This window comes from Pantherophis guttatus, chromosome 2 (assembly GCF_059756535.1).
Source record: "Pantherophis guttatus breed Tessera chromosome 2, ASM5975653v1, whole genome shotgun sequence".
Lineage (NCBI taxonomy): Eukaryota > Metazoa > Chordata > Lepidosauria > Squamata > Colubridae > Pantherophis > Pantherophis guttatus.
In genome coordinates this window covers 44260758-44282549 of record NC_142064.1, presented here as the reverse complement: position 1 = coordinate 44282549, position 21792 = coordinate 44260758, and the positions used below count along the sequence as shown (strand labels likewise).

The window sequence follows — 21792 nt, the reverse complement described above, 5'->3', positions numbered from 1 at the left end:
TGGGCCTGGTAGGCCCGTTTTTTGCTCTCCCCAGGATCCAGAGGCTTTCTAGGAGCCTGGGGAGGGTGAAAACGGCCTTCCCCATCCCCCCGGGAGACAGGAAACGGCCCATTTCCTGACTTCTGATGGGCCCGGAAGGCCCAAAAATCAGCTGGCCAGTGTGCGCATGCCCGCTGGAGCTTAGCTAGGGCAATGCTCGCGTGCCCACAGTTATGGCTCCGCATGTCACCTGTGGCACACGTGCCATAGGTTCGCCATTATGGGCCTATATCATAGTCCAAGACTACAAGAACGTTGTAACAGTCAGACTGCAAGGGCCCATAATAAGTACCATTCATTGTCAGCACTGTCATAATTTGAATGGTTATTCAACAAATGGTCATAATTTAAGGCTACCTGTAGTGAAACCATCACTACTCATTTTGATCTGTGCCCTACCCACGGTAGCCTTCAGCACTCACCCCAAAAATGGTGTGGCCTCTGGTCATCAACACATTGAATGCCCCCCCACAACTTAGACAGATATTGGGACCAAGTCATAGTTTGGATCATTCTGTTATTATAATACAGGTCATTTACCCCTTTCATAATTTGTGCATATCTCTGCCATTGAATATTATCAGATCTTCCTGCGGAAAGTAATAAATAAAGAGTCTGAGTAAAGTAAAAACACTAAAGTTTTGTACTTGTTATGTTTTTTATAAACAAAGGATGTGGCAGTGTGAAAAAGTAATCACCTCCTTAGATAAAACTGGTTGCAACACCTTTAGCTACATGTCTGTGATTTCCTGTCATTGGTGTTCAGTATACAACATTCTGCAGGAATTTCAGTCCATTTCTCCACAGCAAGCTTCTTGACTACAGTAATATTTGAGGAGTTTCTAGCATGAGCTACTCTTTCAGGTCCTTCCATAACACTTTAGAGATAGCTAAATGGGATTTAGCTCTGGAATTTGACTTGGCCGTTCCAAAACGTGTAATTTGTTCTTTTTCATCCATTCTCTGTAGACTTGCTTGTATGTTTGGGATCATTGTCTTGCCTTCTAGATAGGCCATCATTTCTCCTAAAACAAGGAGATAAACATATTTAGTACAAAATTAATGAAGAGGCAATACACTCTGGGATGACCACTGCAATGAACTGCACTTTGTTTTAACGATGGCTTGTTTGAGTCACAGTATCTCCAGGTTATAAGTCACCTCTTAGAACCACAGAAGTTGAATGCACACAATGTATTAACCAAGCATGCCTGACAGTTTACTAAAAATGTGTCTTTGGGTGTGGGTGCTTTATCTGTTTCAGTATTATTATTTTTTTTTAGAACAGCTATTTCCATGACCCAGATGTGCCCTGGCTACATGGCAAGGTGAGGCCATTGCTTTTTCAGCTTTAGAAGCAAGGAAGATGAAGGGAAAGAGCTCTAGGCTTCATGTGGTCTGATCTGTCTTCCAGACATTAGAGCAGGGGTCTCCAACCTTGGCAACTTTAAGCCTGAAGGACTTCAACTCCCAGAATTCCCCAGCCAGCAAAGCAAAGCTGGCTGGGGAATTCTGGGAGTTGAAGTCCTTCAGGCTTAAAGTTGCCAAGGTTGGAGACCCTTGCACTAGAAGACAATGTCTTATGGCCAGCTGTTCAATTAAACTGGCTTTTGAGACACAAGGTGGTGGTAGGGAGATTTTGCTTCAGCCAGCAACACATCTTCTCCTGGTCCTGAAAGTGGTTTCTCCCTTCCCTCTCTTCAGATAAAATTGTTCCCATTCTCATCATCACCATTAACAAAACAAAAGACAAACCTTTCGCCCTTTACACAATGTCCCAATCTTAGGAAGGTGCCATTGTCCCAACCTTATGCATGTGATTATATTCATAAAGATAAGTATCTATTTAGTTTCCCAGTGTTCCTTCTAGATGTTCACAAACAATTCAAGAATTTTTTGTCCTAATAGGCCCACCTTGACCTCACGCATGGACAGTTTCTTACCTTGAGTTAATTTCAGTGCTAGAGAAATAAGCAAGGATTAAAACACTTTTAATCTAAGCCATCAGAACTGCATTGCAAAAAGGAAATCTCCAAATTAATTGGCAGCTTCATATCGGTTTTGTCCCATATAAAACAAGTTTGTTTTTTTCTTTTATATCATTAAAGTATTCAGAGTTGTTAGTATATTCAGAAACAAATTTATTCAATACTACTCCAAAAAGATGCACATAAACTCTTGTGCAACTAAAACTGGTATATTTATTTATTTGTCCATAGTATTTAAATCTATGTATTTATTTGAGGCAAATCATCAGAGCAATTGACAAGCAAACGAACATATAGACGTAAAATATCCACTGTAAGGTTAAAAAACAAATTAGGTAAATCCTAGAGCCAAATTCGCTCAAACTAGGTGCATTGTGACATGCCCTCCAGAAGAGTTCCATTTTACTATATCAGAAGAGTAGACCTGTAAGGATAACCTAGCCAGGTTTCTAATAGGACCCTCTTCCAGAGTATAAGTGCTGCTGTAGAAAAGCAGTAATTACAGTCTTCATGCTAAGTACCTCATGGAAATGGGGATATCACCATGAGATTTTCCTGCATTACTTCCAACTGGAGAAGGTTGTCCTGTAGCTAAAACTGTAAGGGACTGTTCCTTAGAGCAGGGGTCCCCAACCTTCAGGCCGCAGCCCAGTACTGGGCCATGGCCTATTTGGAACCCACACACTTGTGCATACAGCGCCATTTGCGTGAGTGGTGGGCCCACTGCTTGCACAAATGGAGCTTCAAATGCACATGAGTCCTGCCATTTGCACAAATGGAGCTGTGCACACAAATGTGCGTGCCTGCCGCTCACACAGAACCATTTCCTCTCCTTCCCCCTCTCCCCACCAGTCTGCAAAACCAGAAAGGTTGGTGTTGTGGCCCACCAGCGGCCTGCGCGGATCGTGTCTGATCCTGATGATGAGGAGGCTGGTGTGGGGTCATGCCAGCAGCCTGCGCAGCCGGCGCTCGCGTCAGACAGCAAGGAAGCTGAAGAGGATGTGGTGCCAGAGGCAGAGACTCATCCAGGGCCTTCAGAACCTCCAGAGATTCCTTCAAGTGGAGAGAGCGAAGTGGAGGAGCCTCTTCTCAATGCTCGAGCACGCAAGGCTGCCAAAAGGCAGAAGTGGCTACTCAGGAGGAGGAGGTCTCCTCGAGAATAAGGCTTGAGGATAATTGGCCACTCCCTTAGCCTATTTAAGTCACATGCCTTTAGTAAGTTTCTTGCTGGAAACAACTTGTAATTATCATCAGAGCATTTTTGGAAAAGTCTTATCATATCTTGTTTTCTGGGCTGGTTGCCAACCTTTGCCGGACTTTGGTTTATTCTTGCTACTTAATAAATTTGATAAGGACTGTTGGTGTGTGTCAATATCCTTGGGAATCCGGAGCTGGGGCAGAACAGTTGGGGACCACTGTCTTAGACATTTCAAATACCTCTCAACCAGTGCTGGGATTCAAGTAATTTAACAACCGGTTCTCTGCCCTAATTTCTTCCAGCAACCAGTTTGCCAAACTGCTCCAAAAGTTAACAACCAGTCTCCTGAAGTGGTGCAAACTGGCTGAATCCCACCACTGCTCTCAACCCTCTACACTGAAGTTTACTGAGGGAAGTTAAAAAGAACTAAAAACAATAATAAAAATACAGTATATAATTCAGTTCCTGTAATAAGATAAATCACTTTTTACAGACTCATGTAAATCATTATCTATTCCTCCTTCAAACCTAATGTTTTTTTTCCAGACTTTTCAGTGCCAACCCCACAAAAGATATTTTTCCTATAAATCATGTCTCATTGCCAAGGCAAGCTTTCCTTTGTTCCAGTCACGAAATTCTTTCTAAGTCTCAAATTCAGGTTCCATTTGAATCGGAAAAAAAGTTATACTCATAATTATACTCACTCAACAGCTGTTCCTTGAGGAGTAATGGTCCTCTTTGTCTTATATAGACATTATCAAGTATAAATTATACAGACATTAGAAATAAAAGAAGACCTGGATATGCTCACACCAGCCCCATCCATCAATTCCTAGTATGCACATTCTGAACAGAAATCCTATTCTGCTAAATGAAGTTATACTGATTCATAAGATCAGGATACAATCACAATGAATTTCTGTTCATCAAGGAGGTCTACTGCAGCATACCTCCTCTTTGGAGATACCTTTCCTGGTTCTCATTATGGCTCTGATTTAAACAAATGTCAACCTAAAAAGTCATATATGGCTTTTGATACTGTCTTTAAACAGAATATTTGTGTATTCATCCCAGAAAGGAAAGCTTCAGATAGTTCTATTTATGAAGCGAAGAGTTTGGCAACGTGGAGTTAAACCTTGGTGGCTGCTCCATCATTGGGAAACAGATGCTCCTGCAGGTATGGACTGTCTCCCCATTGTTGAGCTTTGGAAAGGTGTAGAAAAGAGTTTTATTTGGGATATGGTTTTTGTCTGGTTTAATAATCTGATTTTCAATCCTGTGGGTGTGTGAAGTTGAAGTCCAGTTGGGATGTTTGTGATTCAAAGATTTAATGAAATCGTTTCTATAAAATATTAACTATGAATGATTTGAAGTATTGCAGCAGGACAGTATAAAAATGAATGTAATAAATAACAGTCACAATGAAGTTGCAGTTTAGGATCAATGTGTGTAATCTCCTCTGCACTTTTAATTTTGTAATTCTTTCCTACCTTCAGGTTAAGTGGAAGAAATCCGGGTTTGGGGTTTCTTTTTTGAAAACTTATAGTTTAAGAGGTTGGTTTGTTTGCAACAAAGGTTCTCTTGGCATTTTTCTGTGACACTGATACCAACTACCAGTTGCTTATTCTGGATTAAGTCATAATTCTTTCATCTATCTTGGTGTGATTGGTCCTCAAAGCTTTTCAAATTGTTACTAGTTTTGCACACGGTTTTCAGCTGTTTTCCAGTGCAAGCTGACATATCTAGGTCAAATCTAAATCAAATACAGGAATCTGCAAACTTTGGGTCCAACAAGCACATTTTAATTTCAGAGAGCCTGCACGCATGTAGAATGGCTGCCATAGAGAGGGACTACTTATTTACAACATGGGTGCAAAGGTGAGCTCAGCCAACCACAATATAGTTAATAAAAAGGAAAATATAAAGATACTGGATCACTTTCCTAGCCTACAGGATCTTGTCTACCACTGCACAGCTTATTTTCCCATTTCACTAGGCAGGTATTCATACTTCCAAGCAAAACCCCCAGAATTCTACTGGATTACTAGCAAGAGCAAGTTCTTGTGTTTTAAGATATTGCAGACTAAGTCTTTTCTGTTCTCTTCTGACTTGCTCCCTAGTCCAGTCCAGCTAATGAAATGGAACTAACTTGTCCCCCTTTGAAACCTTAACTTCCATTACAAATAATGCATTGATTCTCCCAGAGTTCATACAAGGTTATTGTCATATTTTAGAACTGTAATAAAGTGACATGGCTTAACATAATTAAGAGCCAATGCAAACATCAGAAAAACTGGAAGCATTCAAAGCCAAAGCATACATAAACATGGTTTGCATTTCCTCCTTAGATAATGCTGCCAAAATCTGGTTTCTTGAGCAATGTGAATTTGATCCATGCAGCCTATTTGGAGGCATGTATCTCCATTTCATATGATGAAGGGTTGGGGTGGATTCGGAGCACAGTATTTTAAGTAGTGCTTTAAGGCTCATCCTATATATTTAGCCATTTTTATCTCCCTGTACCAAGTTTCAACAAATGAAAGTTATCTTGGAAAGCAGAGATGTCATAAATTAAAAAGCAAGCCTTCTATAACTTACCATTCAGCATTTCTGCAATTATTTCTTCCAAAGGCTCCAAGTAAAGAAGTTTTTATATTCTGGAAGGATTTCAAGGCACATTTTGAAGAGGACAAAAAGTTGGCTTCCAAAGCATGGTGGCTCTTTGCTGTATTTCTGCTTTTATTTCATATCAAAAGAACTGCACATAATTTTTGTTACTAAAAGCCCAGATGTTCCAAGAAATCTTTAAACTGATACATTCTATTGGTAATATTTTCAGGCTAAACGTAAGCTCAAGAGAAGTACCCTGCTACTTCACAAATATGTTCTTGATTATTGGAAGGCAAATTTATTGGAAAGGCAAGGAATGAATGACTCACAGACTTCTTTTTGCACGCAGAACTTGGAAACAGCGATTTAAGATCAAATCAAAAAACTTTTTAAAAAAATCATTCTTTTCCAATCCCTCCATTTTCAATAGTCAGTAATGTCAACATACAATAAGGGCATAAATTAAATTATTATATACTATAATTCTGTGAGGCCTGGGTGCACATGACTTTTGGGGGGGAGCCTTGTGGTGTGCATATTTACATTATATAATTCTGAATACCTGCTCAGGTATTGTTAGACTACATTCCTATTAGCCCTAATCACCATGTCTATTGTGCAAGTATAAGTATTATGGAGAGCAACAGGTTTCCCACTTCCGTTGTAAACACCTAAATGGTCTGGAATTCTACCTAAGCAGTCTCCGATTGTCCAAATTGCATTTTATCCAGCATGATCCCTTGCAAGTATATGCCAAATGGCTGAAAATGCTTTTCACAAATTATTATTCAGTGATACTTATTTACTTTGTTTATATCCTTTTATTATTTTTTATAAACAACTCAAGGCGGCCTCTTCCTCCTCCTATTTTCCCCACAACAACAACACTGTGAGAAGAGTTGGATTGAGAGAGAGTGACTAGCCCACAGTTAGCTAGTTTTCATGCAAAGGCGGGACTAGAACTCACAGTTGCTCAGCCCAACCACTAATCCCACTTTGGTAACCAGACCAATCCCAAATTTTTAAAATATAAACTTTTAAAAATGAAAGATTATTTTTGTGATGCCTCTATAATGTATACTTCAATCACAATATTTAATTATGTGCAAGAAAGTTAAAAAGTACATATTTACTACTGTTATCCTTTTTTAAAATAAGTCTCATGTTGCTTGTTGTTTTAATTGTCATCAGTGATCTCTGATTTAGGAGACGCCTGCATCAATTCCAGCACACTGATCCCAACTTAATGTGTAGTTACATCTGATTCATTTTTACAGAGGTAGTGTAAAGGACAAAAATATCACGGTAAATTAATAATTGAAGTGGTTTCTATTCTATCAATTTTCCCCTTCTGACAATTTAACTACCAGAGTTGGGAAAGAATTTGGCTTGAGACTTTAAGGAGCTTCTATTGCTGGAGTAGCTACAACTGAATTAGATAGGTGATTAATCTGAATATTTTGGCAATTCCAAACTTCTCATTCCTATCCTAATTAAATAGGATAAGAATTAGAAGAAATTATACCAATTAAATTTGTTACACCTAGCCAATTCTTTTTTACAGTTTCTACCTTAGTGTTTCTATTGTTTACAGTTTCTATTTGATATGTGATCAATTATCTTGAAGTAATTGATCAGTATATGGTTGGATATGGGCAAATCAGTCTTTCAAACACAGAGTTTGTCTTACATGTGGCACCAGAAAAGTAGACACACTAGAAAAAAGTCTAAATGTAATTGGAATGCCATACCACAGATATCTCTAAGTCAGAAGCTTTGCCTTCTATAAGACACACAGTAATTATAGAGTAAACGTTAGCAATGATATAATCAATCTCTGGCCAGCCAAAGCTTTACAGTCAAACTGTGGCTCACTTGGAAAGTTGCCCACAATGCTTCAAATAAAAATGTATGAATAGATGCCATCTGGGAATTCTTAAGACAATTTTGGTAACTGTGTTATTTAGGTTTACAAAACTGTAATGTAGATCATACATATGGATACTGCAATTTCAGCAGTTGAATTACACATGAACAAAAATTCCCTTCCAACTTTCAAACAGATAGTAGTAAGTATTTGGAATATTAATAGTTAATATCATCCTCTAAACATCACTTAATTGGGAATGCTGCATAATTCTAATTACTTCTTCTGATAATGTAAGTTTTATACAATGGATATTTTTCAGATTCAAAGTCTGTCCAGAAAAAATAAGCTAAAATTAAATCTCTGTCTTTGTTTCAACTGCAAGAATAGTTACTTGAGACTTCTTTCTCAACAAAAAAACTTAGGTTAGTCATGCACATGTATGATTTAGTGAATGGGTTGCAAGCACACTCACTAAATTTCATGTAACCATTTCATAGCATCAGTATTGTGGCTGGAGAATTAAGAATTCACCCACAAATTAATACAGTTAGGTTACAAATGTAGTTCCCTTGCCAGCCCACAAATGTCAGCCACAATGCCCAATCCTTTCCTGAAAACTGCAGACTGAAGACACAAAGAAGAAAAGGTGCACTGAGTCATATAGAGCAGTGTCCCCCAACCTTTTGGGCACCAGGGACCGGTTCCATGGAGAAAGGTTTTCGTGGACTGGAGGGGGCATGGTTTTGCATGCTGCCTGCATACAGAGGATGGGGCTTCACTTGTTTGCACGGCCTGGTGGCTGGCATGCTAGGGACTGGTGCTGGTCCATGGACTGGGGGTTGGGGGACCCCTGATATAGAGAGACTACTTCAGTCATAGTCCATATTCATTTTATTTTCACCAAACCTTAGTTCCAAATATGTTTTTAGTTCCATACTTATTTCTCTGATTCGTTACCTCCTCTCCAAAGACTGAAGCTAGGAACAGAACATTCAAAAAGTGAAACCAAACCGCAGTGCAGACTGTTAATTCAAGTGTCATAAAAATCCATGCAGTCAGCTAAAATCAAAATATTCAAATCTTATTCCAGCTCAGCCTGAAACATTAGATAGTGTTTCAGAAATATTGTTAACATTACTTGTTCTTCTTAGCTTAGAGTGTCAGTCTCCTTGCAGCAGTTTACAATCCAGAAAAAAGGATTCTCACAGATCTATAGACAGATTTACTGAGCAACAAGATAGGTTGCTTGGTTCTCATTTAACTGTGAATATATGAATATTTGAAGGAGTCTTGGCTTAATGGGGAATATGGTGATCACTTGATACCACAGAAATAACCACCATTTCTTGTTCTGCAGTTTTGGAAATACCAATTTTAATCATCAGAGCAAGAGAATTTAATCACAAAAGGACTTTCCCCAACTTGACATTCTCCACATTCTGTGGTTGTAATTACAGGGTACTGTCAAATATTTTCTTCATGGATAACATGTCAGAATCTAAGATACTTTAACTTAAAAACTTTCAATTAGGCCTTGAATTGCATTATTGTCAGAACAGTCTGTTCTGCTTTAGGTATTTCATTCAGTTGGTTAGAGCTAGTTTTAAGAAAGAAATGGATTGAAATATAGTGTTCCCTTATAATTTTCCCCTTTGTGTTTTGTATTTAGTGAAGCCCAGGTATTTTCCTGTCATGACAGAAGTGGTCAGTCAACTTGGTGGCTGAAAGATTATAAACAGTGAAATAATATGAACATATAACTCTGTGACTTTAAGAATATAGGGTTGAATTATGTTTTGATAACTACAGGCAGAATAATGGTTAAGATATTCAAAACCATGTTAATGGTTAGATATTCAAAACAATATTGACTCTGTTTTTAAGTAAGTTTATTAAGATTACTTTGAATTAGTTTTCTGATACCCGATCACATGATTAAATATACTTGCCTTTGCTTGCATGTAAGGAAAAGGTAATCAGTCAAGTGATTTTTAAAAATTGTCTATTTATTGTAGGTGATCGACATCACATCGGATTAATTAATTTAAAAAATTATATAGCTGCCTACTTCCTCACAGCAACTCAAGGTGGCTAACAAGCAATAAAACACAGTATATAAAAAAATAAAAATAAAAAACAATACCCCCGCCAGCATCAAATAAGCCATTTGATGAGTTCAATCCCACTCTGAGTTCCCATTCTGGATTAAACTACCCAGCAGAATATTGATAACCCATAAATTTACACAGAGAAAAAGCTTGGAATATGGATTTATCACTTTCCAATCTAGCATTCAGTGAATTAGAATTAAAGAAATGTTCCGAGGTTAGAAAAAGATGAGAGATTTTCCTGACAATTCTGGCTGAGTGAATTGAGCTGGGCAATTCCAGCCTGTCTTTATTGTTTTGATCACTTCCGAATTTATTTCAATCTACTGTGACATTTGGTTGGGGCACTGAAACAATCTTGGATTTTTATACCAAAGAGAGATGCAACCCAAATAATTCCCTTGAGCATCGCAATGGCTTTGATACTTTTCATTAAGATTATACCCAAGATTCATTTCCAGATATCTCTGTATTCAAGAGTTAGGAGAGTGTAATAACAACATATTTTTCTGCCAGCTGCATTCCATTTTTCAGGACACACTTTTCAGGAATGCCTACTTTATGCCACACACAATAGCCACTCCCAACATTAGATAGTTTTATTTTATTAGACCTTTTCAAGTATTATCTTCAATCTCCCAGACTATGCTACCACATTTGTTTGGGTGCATTTTATTTGCTTAAAGTTATTAAATTCCAAATAGAAAAAAGTGTGGGATCATAAAAGCTAAGTTGTAAGCATAAAAACTGTAGATCTAAGGAGTGTGTGTATTAATTTTGCTTTGGGGGAGGGGATGATGTATGAATGAATTTGTCAGCACTTAACTGCATGTGAAAGCTTAGCCTTGGTGCCAGGTTTTTAATGTTTGTGGCTTTAAATAGATATATGTATTATATTGTTTTATGATTGATCTTACCTTAATTATTGGTTGGCAGATGTCCAGAGTTCAATACAGGATGGGGGGCTATATACATTTTTAAATAAATAAACTGTTCTTGTATTCTATAATCCCACTTTATTTTTTATCATTTTCTTAAAATGTGATAATTGAAACTGAACGGCATATTCAAAATGCCTTTTCAGGATTTATTCTTTAATTTAACACACTGTATGTCTCTTGACCCTTATTGGTTTAACCTTTGCCATAGATGTCAAAATAATGTAATCAACTGTGACCACCGAAATTGCTTTAACATAAAAGCTTAATAGTGTATTGGAAGATGAGGCAGGGAGTTACTAATGCATGATAGATACCATTGGTGCAAAATGCAGTGGCCTTGGTAGTTATGAGTGCATCTTTCAGTACATGTGACACCTTTGCTCTGCAAGCTGCATTTCTACCAACAGCTTTCAGGTATCACTCAAGGTGCTGGTAGTTACTAAAGCCCTTCGTGCCTCAGTGACAGATTACTACGGGACAGTGGTGGGTTTCAAAAATTTTTACTACCGGTTCTTGGGTGTGGCTTGGTGAGCATGGCATGGCTTGGCGGGAGTGGCATGGTGGGCATGGCAGGGGAAGGATACTGTAAAATCTCCATTCCCACCCCACTCCAGGGGAAGGATACTATAAAATCTCCATTCCCTCCCCACTCCAGGGGAAGGATACTGCAAAATCCCCATTCCCTCCCCGCTCCTGGGGGAAGGATATTGCAAAATTTCCATTCCCACCCCACTCTGGGGCCAACCAGAGGTGGTATTTGCTGGTTTTCCGAACTACTCAAAATTTCCTCTGCCGGCTCTCCAGAACTGGTCATAGCCTGCTGAAACCCACCTCTGCTACAGAACTGTCTCTTCCCAATATTAACTACCCATTCTGTTAGATCCAGGAGAGGTGTGCTCCAGGTCCTGTCCACTGGAGAGTGACCCAGGACGAGTCCTTTCTGTGGTGGCACCTGCCCTCAAGAATATCATCCCTTCTGAAATTAGACTTGCTCCAAACTTGCTGTCCTTTTGCAAGGCACTAAAAAGCTGGTTTTGCCAGTTAACCTGGCAGTACAGGTGAAACCATTTCATGGCTAATGTTACTATGAGTTGTGAATATTCTAGGCAGCTGATTGGTTTTGTTTTGATTTGATTTATATCCCTTTATTATTTTTACAAACACTCAAAGCAGCGAACATACTCCACACACTTTTCTCCTCCTGTTTCCCCCACAATAAATTCCTGTGAGGTGGGTTGAGCTGAGAGTGAGTGACTGGCCCAAAATCACCCAGCTGGCTTTCATGGTTAGTGAGAGACCTAGTGTTTCAATCCCAAAGGCCAGCAATATATTATTGATATCACTTTTGTCTAATTCAGAAGTCTCATAATGCATTTTGATAGCGAGATTAACATGAAGGGTTTATTCTTTTTTTTGAGTCTTGCCTATTCAAAACATTCAAAATATTCTACCAGTTATGGGATCTCTGGGTCTATTCTGTGTTCTGACCCCCAAAGTCACATCTTGTTAAAGAAAAACTACTACTTGACAGCAAAATTGTTGTTCTTTCAAGATGGATGGTCTGGATAGACAAAGGAATATTATGGTTAACTTACCCACTTACCAAGCTGAAATCAAGACTGCCCCAAACTGTGAACTGCAGCAATTAGCTTCAATTCTTCTTCATCCAGGAGTTTATTGGTTATATTTTAAACAACATTGTACAGCCTCAGCCCTATACATGAAACAGAATCAAATGCACTTTCTTTACTCAGTGTCTATACTGGGCATCAATGTCCTTCTTCACTATCACTTCTCTGCATCCTCTCAAATGTCTGGATCTTTTTAATCTGAAAAATGAATGTGAAATTTTAGTCTGCTTTATCATAAAATGGACACCAAAATTGCTAGGACAAAATTATTAGGTTGAAATGAAATATGAAAGCAGTCGTCTCTAACATGGTCCAGCAAGATTCTTCTTTTATTCTTAAATTCATTCATTTTCTCTGTGATGATTGTATCCCCATCATCTCTAGTCCAATAAAGGTGAGAAAGCAATTGTCAAGTGTTACTTCCCCTAAATAAATTTATGTCTTGCTAAAACTGTCCTTATAATCTGGCAAACCCTTTTTTTGTAATCAAGCAGCAGCTGAATTATTGAAAAATAATTTCTCATTTTCCAGCTGTTGGACATTGTTTATCTTTTTATGGGCCAACCATACCTCTAATAGAATTGTGGATATATTTGCAATATCTTCTGTAGAAATGGAACTGTCTTTCTCTTCTATGAGCAGCAATCTAGGTAAAAGTCAAGTTCACATACCAAAGAAGAGCAGATATTTTCTAAGAAGTTTCTTTTATCATATTGTTCAGAGTTTGTTTATTTGCCCTTTAAAGCTTGTCCTCTTTAGATATGATTACAATGGCAAATAGGAAAGTGAGCTTTCCATATCTTTTAAAACAGCATTAACCTAATTTCTGAGTTATCATGAATAAACATTGTGTGGACAACTGTTGCTATTTCTGACACAAATGGGGGACATTAAGGGAAGTAGCGATAGAATGAATACATAGTAGGCTATGCATAATTATACATACAAAAAATCTTAGATTTGCAAACTCTAAATTTAATAGAGGTTGAGTCTAGCCAAATTGTATCTGGCCTCATAAGCTATTGCCATAGTTGTGTCTTTTCAATTGACACACCCAATATGCTACAGGCAGTGTCGATGGTATTGCAGCACCCACAATGCTTGGGCCTCCCTTTTGGGGCCTGATATTCCAGGCAGTAATAAGTGGTTGCTTCTAGCTACTATTTTTCATGCCCGCAATGTTTGCAATAAAGTGTCACTCAAATCTGGGCAACCTACACCCTCAAGCCATATGTAGCTCTCAGCCTAATTTCAGAAACCCATCATGTGGTCAATTCAAACTTCTGGGGGAAAAAAGCTATTTCTCCTTTTCTTGATGGTCTGTTGTTTGAAGAGTAAGAAAAGAAAGTAAGAAAGAGAACTGTTAATGCAAAATAGGGTATGATAGGAAAGAGAAACAGGACCACAAAAAACTACTCCAGCTCATTCTTTGTTTCCACTTCACTTTCATGATAGGCCTGAAGACCCCTAGTTGTAATTCTTGATAGATAACCAAAGGCAAAATAAAACTGTTCCACTGCCAAAGTGAAGTTGCAACATCCAGATTTCCAAAACATTTCAAGTATGAGAAAATTTATTTATCAGATATCTATGCTGCCCAACTTTCAATGGCTCTAGCACAGAGGGACAATCTATGGCTCACAATTCTCCAGCTTAATTTTAAAAGTGCCCTGAAGTTTAGATTTTTATTGACATTTATCTCTTCTTTCTCTGCAGCCCTCCCCTTTGTTGAGAGAACAAGGTTATCCACCCAAAGGTAAAAGGAAGAATTTATCTCCATTCAGGGGCATTTAAAAGACGAGAAGGGTGCTAAAAGTCGAGATGGTAGCCATTACCACACTGTGTTTTACACCTATTACATGTGGAGTCCGTGTAAAAAAGGGGATGGAACTTGCATGGACACAAATATCATGACTATGTTTATCTCTTTCACCCATTCACCCCCCATACACACATCCTATTTGAACTCGGGCTTCACCCATTGTTTATTTCTGCTTCATCCAAAGTGGACACTCGTCATTGATAGAATATGGACTTTACCAGTGGTGGGATTCAAATAATTTAACAACCGGTTCTCTGCCTTAATGATTTCTTCCAACAACCAGTTCACCAAACTGCTCAGAAACTTAACAACCGGTTCTCCCAAAGTGGTGCGAACTGGCTGAATCCCACCACTGGACTTTACTAGAAAAAGTACTGTTTCAATAAATTTGAACTTACTGAATGAACATTTTATAAGTTAAACCTTACTTATAAAAACACAATTGCATAGCTATACAGCTATTTAAATTCCCTTTGACCCATCACCCAGGTTCGTCTTGCCATTCATTCCAGATACAACACAAAAATATTATATGTCCACATGCAACTGTTATTTCTGTTTACAGACTAGGCATAAGGAATTAGTAGGGTGTACCAAAGAAGTCAGTGAATGCAATTCCATGACGATGGCTGTATGTCCATTAGCTAGGACAATCTTTTAAGAATCAATAGTTTCCCTATCTGACTTTCTTCATATGAACATTGGCTCATGTAGTCAGACTGAGTTGGCCCAGACAATCAACAAATGATATCCACTCACATGAATAGATAGATGAAAAGAGGAATAAATTTTCTGAATGATAACAATAACTTTTTTTAAAGAATTGAACTTAGGAATCGGAGAATTTGGACTCAATTTCCAAGAACACAAAGTCTGATTTTAGCAATGATTCTATCAATACAGCCCCAGGAAAGAAAAAGCTACAAGATGAAATGAATAGGTCCATAGAATATTATTCCTGGGTTTGTTCCTAAAGATTTGCCAAAATTCCAGCAATATCCACAAAGATGACAAGGAGGGGCCAACTGATGAAAGCAGCATTGCAACATCACAGTGCAAATCCTGCCCCCTTTCTGTGTGTGCCACGTTGTGTGCCCATTCCATATTGCCAAGGCTAACAGGTCTCCCAATCTGTGTTCTCTGGTTTAATTATCCCCTCTACAGCAACACTGAGGCAGAAAATGTGTCCTGCGCTGTTGAGGCTACTACCAACCATTATGTTGAGCCATACATACTGTGTTTGACAATAACACCAACACAGTGTGAAGTGGGAAATCAGAGAGCACTTCCCAGTTGCTTCAAATACTGTGTCACTGAAATGTAGGTAGTGTACTTCATTTGTATTCACTAACAATATGTGATTTGCTGTCAATTTTGAGGCATTTTATTAAAGGAAGAGGAGCATGGGTCTAAGTGAATCTCAACAAGGAACACCACAAAAAGATATGAAAAAAGATACGTGGGACTTTTTTCTCCCTTAATATTTTGCAAGAAAATTGAGTGTAGAAATTGAGTCCCAGAACTGTACAATTCAAACTTTAAGGAGATTTGTCAACTCAGGAACTGATTGTTATTTGGAAGTACACCAATTGTTTGTTTTAGATGGCTGTGGTTATTCTGGCTCAAAGAGTGATAAAGAATAGTTTTGCTGTTTTAATTTTACTCAAATTCCACTGTTGCTCTTTAACATTATTTTTTACAGTTTATTTTTATTCCTTGGTTTAAAGAACCATGCAATAAACTATATAAGTTCTCAGGAATGAGTCAAAAGTAGTGGCTTGCAAACATTTATTTAACTGCCATGCTATGCTGATTAACCAGCAGAAGAAAAACACAGAGCTAAATATTATCACTATCTAAAAATGTAACAGCATTCAGCCTTCTTTTTTTCTCAAATACCCGTTTTTTACAGTCCTGATTTTATACTATAAAGGAATACTCAAACATGCTAAACAGAAAATCACTTATCAGTTTAAAATTAAATACCAGCCTTCAATATATCATTGAACATATAACCAAGATGTATAATCATCTTGTATAACAGCTTAAAGTTGACCAAAATTCTGAGATGAGAAAATTGGAATAAACTTTTATTTGTGTGACACGTCAATCAAATAACTAAGCCAGATACAATAGAATTCCAAATGAAGGTGCATAAAAATAAGAGTTTTCTCTTTCTTTTTTATAGAGTCCTGTTTGATTAAGTTGAGTGGCATAGCAAGTCACATAATTAATATGGAAAGTGGTAGATTCATATAGCCAGATATTAGAATTATACATCTTCTCGGATGCCTCTGAAGCTTGGATGCTTTGCAGACAGTAATGACTGATATAATGGCTTCATCTCTTCATATAATTACAATAATACTTTCACAGTGCTTTTAATCTTCAAAGCATTTCATATTCTTAATTGAAAAGGAGCAATCCGGTGTCTAGCCCGATAAGAACTAAAATGTTTGCCAATTACAGCTGTCAAGTAAAAATGTGCTTTTTAACTAATAGAACACCAACATAAATTTCACTTCAATCGCATTTTCCCGCATTTCTACTTTCAAAAGCTTAAGATCACTATATCTACAACATCTGCCACTTAAAACCACAGACTCCTGAGCATTTTTTCCATGTCCAATACCCAAAGAATTCAGCAGCCAGAAATTAACATGCATTTACATCAACCCCAGGATTCAAACATCTGGATGTGTTCAGTTCCAGACCAGTATTGCAAATAAGTGCAAAATGTCTCCTTGTTGCTGAGATGAATTCTTCCCATGCTCAGTCTTATTATTGGAAAAATCAAAAAGTAAAGCAATTGTAGACATTTTTAAAAAAACAATTCCACCCCCTTACTGAGTTCAAGCTCTCTGCAATGATTGAATGAAATAATTTAATATTGATCCATTAAATCATTTTTTTAAATAGAAAATTATTTCATGTTGATGGACACTGCAAGAAAATAATCATGTTCCCTCTTTCACTTATATAATCTTATATATTTTGTGAAAGAATGTAGATCTAGCCTTGGAAATGGGAAAGAAAAGAGTAAACTGTTAAGGGGAGGATTTCAGAAAAGATTATTTAGTCTTGAAAAAGTGTGAAAAAGAAACACAAAATGATTTTGTATGGAATAACATGGAGCAGTTAAAAACTCTGACACACTGTCAAGATTTTATATTTTACAATAATAAAGATCATTCTGGAATCTCTGCCATGCCTGTTCCTTGACTTCGCCTACACTGAAATGCTGATTATTATAGGTATAGCTAGAGAAGATATACTTAAAATAAATGAATATAAACTTCTGTATTAAAATTTGAACACAAATAGTCATTCAACATTCTCCCAAAATAAATAATAGATGATTTCTCCAAATTTGTCCAGGGAAGGAGAAATTCTCCAGCCCAGGATGATGATAGCAGCACAGTTACTGGGAAAAAAAAAAAAAACAAGGAAAGGATTTGCTCATATTTACAGTACTTCCCTTAGGATTTAATTGAAATGCCAGAAGTTAGAGGAGAAGCTGAAGAATCTGGAGAGGTACTGCACAGGCATTTGCTGAATCTGGAGGTTCTGCCAAAATGCCAAAATGTGTATTACAACATGGTATGCAAGTCCCCCTTTTGCATACATGCTTACCCCACCACAATGCATATAGAAAAAGGGAGGACTATGCATCACAATGTTTGCTTGGTCATTTGTCTGATCCCTGCCCTCTCCGGCAAGGTCTCCTGAGATGTGTCTAAAATGAAAGATTCTTGGCCAACTAACTACTAGATGAGCTACAATATCTGCACCCGTGAACATTTGTCCAAAACTTGCTGCTTCTTTGAGAAAAGTTCTAAAACAAATTTACTTTCATTAAATTGAGTAAGATCTGTTCGTAAAAACCATATGTCTTTCTCTTAAAGATATGTGCCCAAATTATTGTGCGGCTTTTATGTGTTAAAGGAAAAAGTAATTTTAAAATTCTGGGATGGGAAATCCCTTGACTAATAGACTACTTGTGGCCCCATAGTTTAGGATGACGTATTCCGGCCTAAGCAGGGGTGGGTTTCAAAACCTGTTGCTACTGGTTCGCTTGTGGGCACAAGCACGCAAGCACACACACAATGTTTCTGCGCATGCGTGAAGCATCCAGGCAGGTGGGTGGCATCTCCCACCGCTACTGGTTCGCCGATCCGGGATGAACCGGTAGCAACCCACCACTGGGCCTAAGTAACCCTAAGTAACCCTTGACTAGGGTTTAAATCAGGGGTGAAATCTAAAATTTGTTTCTACCGGTTCTGTGGGCATGGCTTGGGGGTGGGTGGGTAATGTGACTGGGTGGCCGTGGCCAACTTTTTTTTTTTTTTACTTTTAAAAGCATTTTTTTCTACAACCTCTTCAGCTGAAGAAGTTGCAGAAAAAAAATGCTTTTAAAAGCCTCTGATGATCAGGCAACTCAGCTGGGATCGCCAGAGGCTTTTAAAGGCTTTTTTTTTTCTACAACCTCTTCGGCCGAAGAGGTTGCAGAAAAAAATGCTTTTGGAAGCCTCTGACGATCCCAGCTGAGCCGCACGATTATCAGAGGCTTTTTTTTACTTTTAAAAGCATTTTTTTGGCTGAAGAGATTGTAGAAGAAATGCTTTTAAAAGTAAAAAAAATAGCCTCTGATGATCTCGTGGCTCAGCTGGGCATGGGGAGGGGGGTACCGGTTCTCCGAACCACCCACCACCATCGCTACCGGATCGGGCGATCTGGTCTGAACCGGGAGCATTTCACCCCTGGTTTAAAAGCAGGACTATAAATTTCCTCCTATGTGGATCAAATAGTATACTCCAATATTGGTAGCCAGGATTTCTGACTATCTGTCTGGGCATTACCATGCAAATTAGTCAGTTCCTGTCTGATTGAAGAAGAAAGATAGAGAGAGAGTCAATGCTTTTGAAATTTGGTGCTAAGACTACTATGGATAGCCAAGAATTCAAAGTATTATCAAGCAATCCAGTCCAGATTTCTCACTCAAGGCACAAAGACCAGGATCGAATTATCCTACTTGAAATTATATGAAGATCTAGTCTGTGGAGAAAGCTCTGGGCTGGAAAAGGTAGAAAGAAAGAAGACAACCAGCACCAAAGTGGATAAGCTCAGTTCACTAGTGATGAATACACCGTTGGAAGATCTGAAAGACTGTCATGGACAAGGAACAGATTGCCTGGGAGAAAACCTGTTTATGTGAGTAGACACCAACCTAATGCACAAAATCTATCAATCAAGTTTTTATTATTCTAGTCCCATTCAATACAGATGGGATGTATAGATTTTTTTTCCTTCTTAATTTCCAGTTTCAGTATATTCTTCTCACTCAGTCCCAGTCTGCCTCCCATTCCTGCTGTTTCTTATAGATTGAGAGTTTATGGCCTGGGATAGAGATGAATTTACTTTAAAAGATTTATGGCCTTGTTCCTATAAGTTCTACTCTAGCTGAATGTTATCTATTAATTTGCCATCTTAAATTTCTCCTTAGTCTTCTGATTAAATATGAACTAAATTAAATAATAAGGAAATAGGCTTGTGTCCTATTAAAATTATTCACGAAAGACTTTAGGAAATATATTAATGAATAGCTTGGCCGTTTTGATTAGTGATTTGGAATCTGAAGTCCAACATACCAGAGAGAACCAGGCTAGGAAAGGTTGATATATGTGCCATGCCTAATAAAAAAGCAGGAGCTGTTTTTGCCACAATGATTCCATATGTGAAACTACTTTACCTTCTTAGAAAAAGTATGCAAAGGGATATTACTCTATGTAACTTTGCTAGCACTGCCATGTAGCAGCATAATCTAAGAAGTCTTGGAGCTATAAAAGTGTTGTACTTCAGTTAATTGTCAGTTCTAGATGAGAGACATCTGTAGTTCCAACCTTATTATTCCCCCTTTTTGCTATGTTATTTTCCTTTGGGGAAAATTATTAGACTGCATAATAATTAGCTTATGTATGAAAAAAGAAAGTAAAAAGTTATATATGTATGAAAAAAAAGTGAAAGTTTTCTGGTACTTACAGTTTGAGCCAGATTAAATTGACCCTCTTCCATCCACAGTGCATTTGCATCCAGATTCAGTTTAAGGGCTTCGTTACGTTATCTATGAAACAAAATGGCTTGTGTCCAGGGTATCTGTAGTTGAGGGTAACCTTCCCATAGGAACTTGCTTCTGGGTGTTACTTTAAAAAAAAGGGGGGGTGAGGGCAAGGAGAACAGTAAAATAGAAAGAAAACAATAGCCCAATAGCACCACTTTTACAACTGTTACAAAGCAGAATGAATTCTCTTTTATAGGGAGGAAAGATGCCAGACATATGGAAAGAGGTTAATATAATATCAATATCTAAAAAGGAATGAGATTTTATTGCAGTAAGAATTACAGACCAATTACCATTATTAAACTATACTATAAGCTATTTACAATAGCAATAGCAATAGCACTTAGACTTATATACCGCTTCATAGTGCTTTCTAGCTAGTGGTGGGTTGCCCCTGGTTTGCGCCGGTTCTATAGAACCTGTAGTAAAACCGGCGGGAGGCTCTGCCCATCAACCCCTATGTCATCAAAATGCTTCTGCGCTTGCGCAGAAGAGCGCATGCGCGCACATGAGCGAAGAGAGTGCCTCCGCACGGCCCTGCTGCGAACCGGTAGTAAAGGTAAGTAGAACCCACCCGTTTCCAGCCCTCTCTAAGCAGTCTACAGAGTCAGCATATTGCCCCCAACAATCTGGATCCTCATTTTACCCACCTTGGAAGGATGGAAGGCTGAGTCAACCTTGAGCCTGGTGAGATTCGAGCTGCCAAACTGCTGGCAGCCAGTGGTCAGCAGAAGTAGCCTGCAGTACTGCACTCTAATCTTGTATCTTGTATCTAATCTTGTATCTAAAGATACAAAAGCGAACAGAACTGATGACCAACCAGTCGTCATTATGTCCTGTTTTTGACCTTCTGCGCATACACGGAAGGCTCATGTGCGCTCACATTTGCGAACTGGTAGCGAAGGTAAGTGAATACCACCCCTGCTAAGAATGTTATTTTTTTTCAGACAATATTTGAAACTAGTGTACCATTTAAACAATGGTAGAAAGACGTATCTAAATTTGTATTGCAGGGAGAAATTAAAAAAATAGTTTTAATCAAAAGCATTTCTAAGCAGAGTGTAATCCGAATCAATTCAATTGACATTACAATAAACCTTAAAAATTCTACAGCTGATCATTCATGTTGCTCACATCTGCCAGACTTAGGGTGAGGTAAGTACATCAAACTACAATGAATTTCATAAATTATTCCAATCCTTTGTTCTTCACCCAGAGCCTATTCCTGTCAGAAACATGTATTTTTTTTCCTGGTTGAATAATGAAACTCCTTAAAAGTGCCATTGTATTCAGAATCTCAAATATTCCTGTTATCAGCAACAACTATTTATAGCATCACTTCGCCATCAGTGCAGCAATGTATAACTTATGTATAGTAAGAATTTATTTCCACAGTGATGTGTGGTAACACTGTAAGTTAGTAAAGTGAGCATCTTCTTAAATTTGTTTCATAGAAGTGCTGATATC

General features: G+C 38.0%; 1 long non-coding RNA gene across 1 annotated transcript in view; it reads right to left on the bottom strand.

The window, feature by feature from the left end:
• Positions 1-659: 659 nt before the first annotated feature.
• Positions 660-21792, bottom strand: part of LOC148115094 (uncharacterized) — a 67568-nt gene continuing 46435 nt past the window's right edge. The window contains exon 2 of the long non-coding RNA XR_015732161.1: positions 660-1064. This is a non-coding gene — a long non-coding RNA (uncharacterized LOC148115094). The remainder of the gene's footprint in view (positions 1065-21792) is intronic.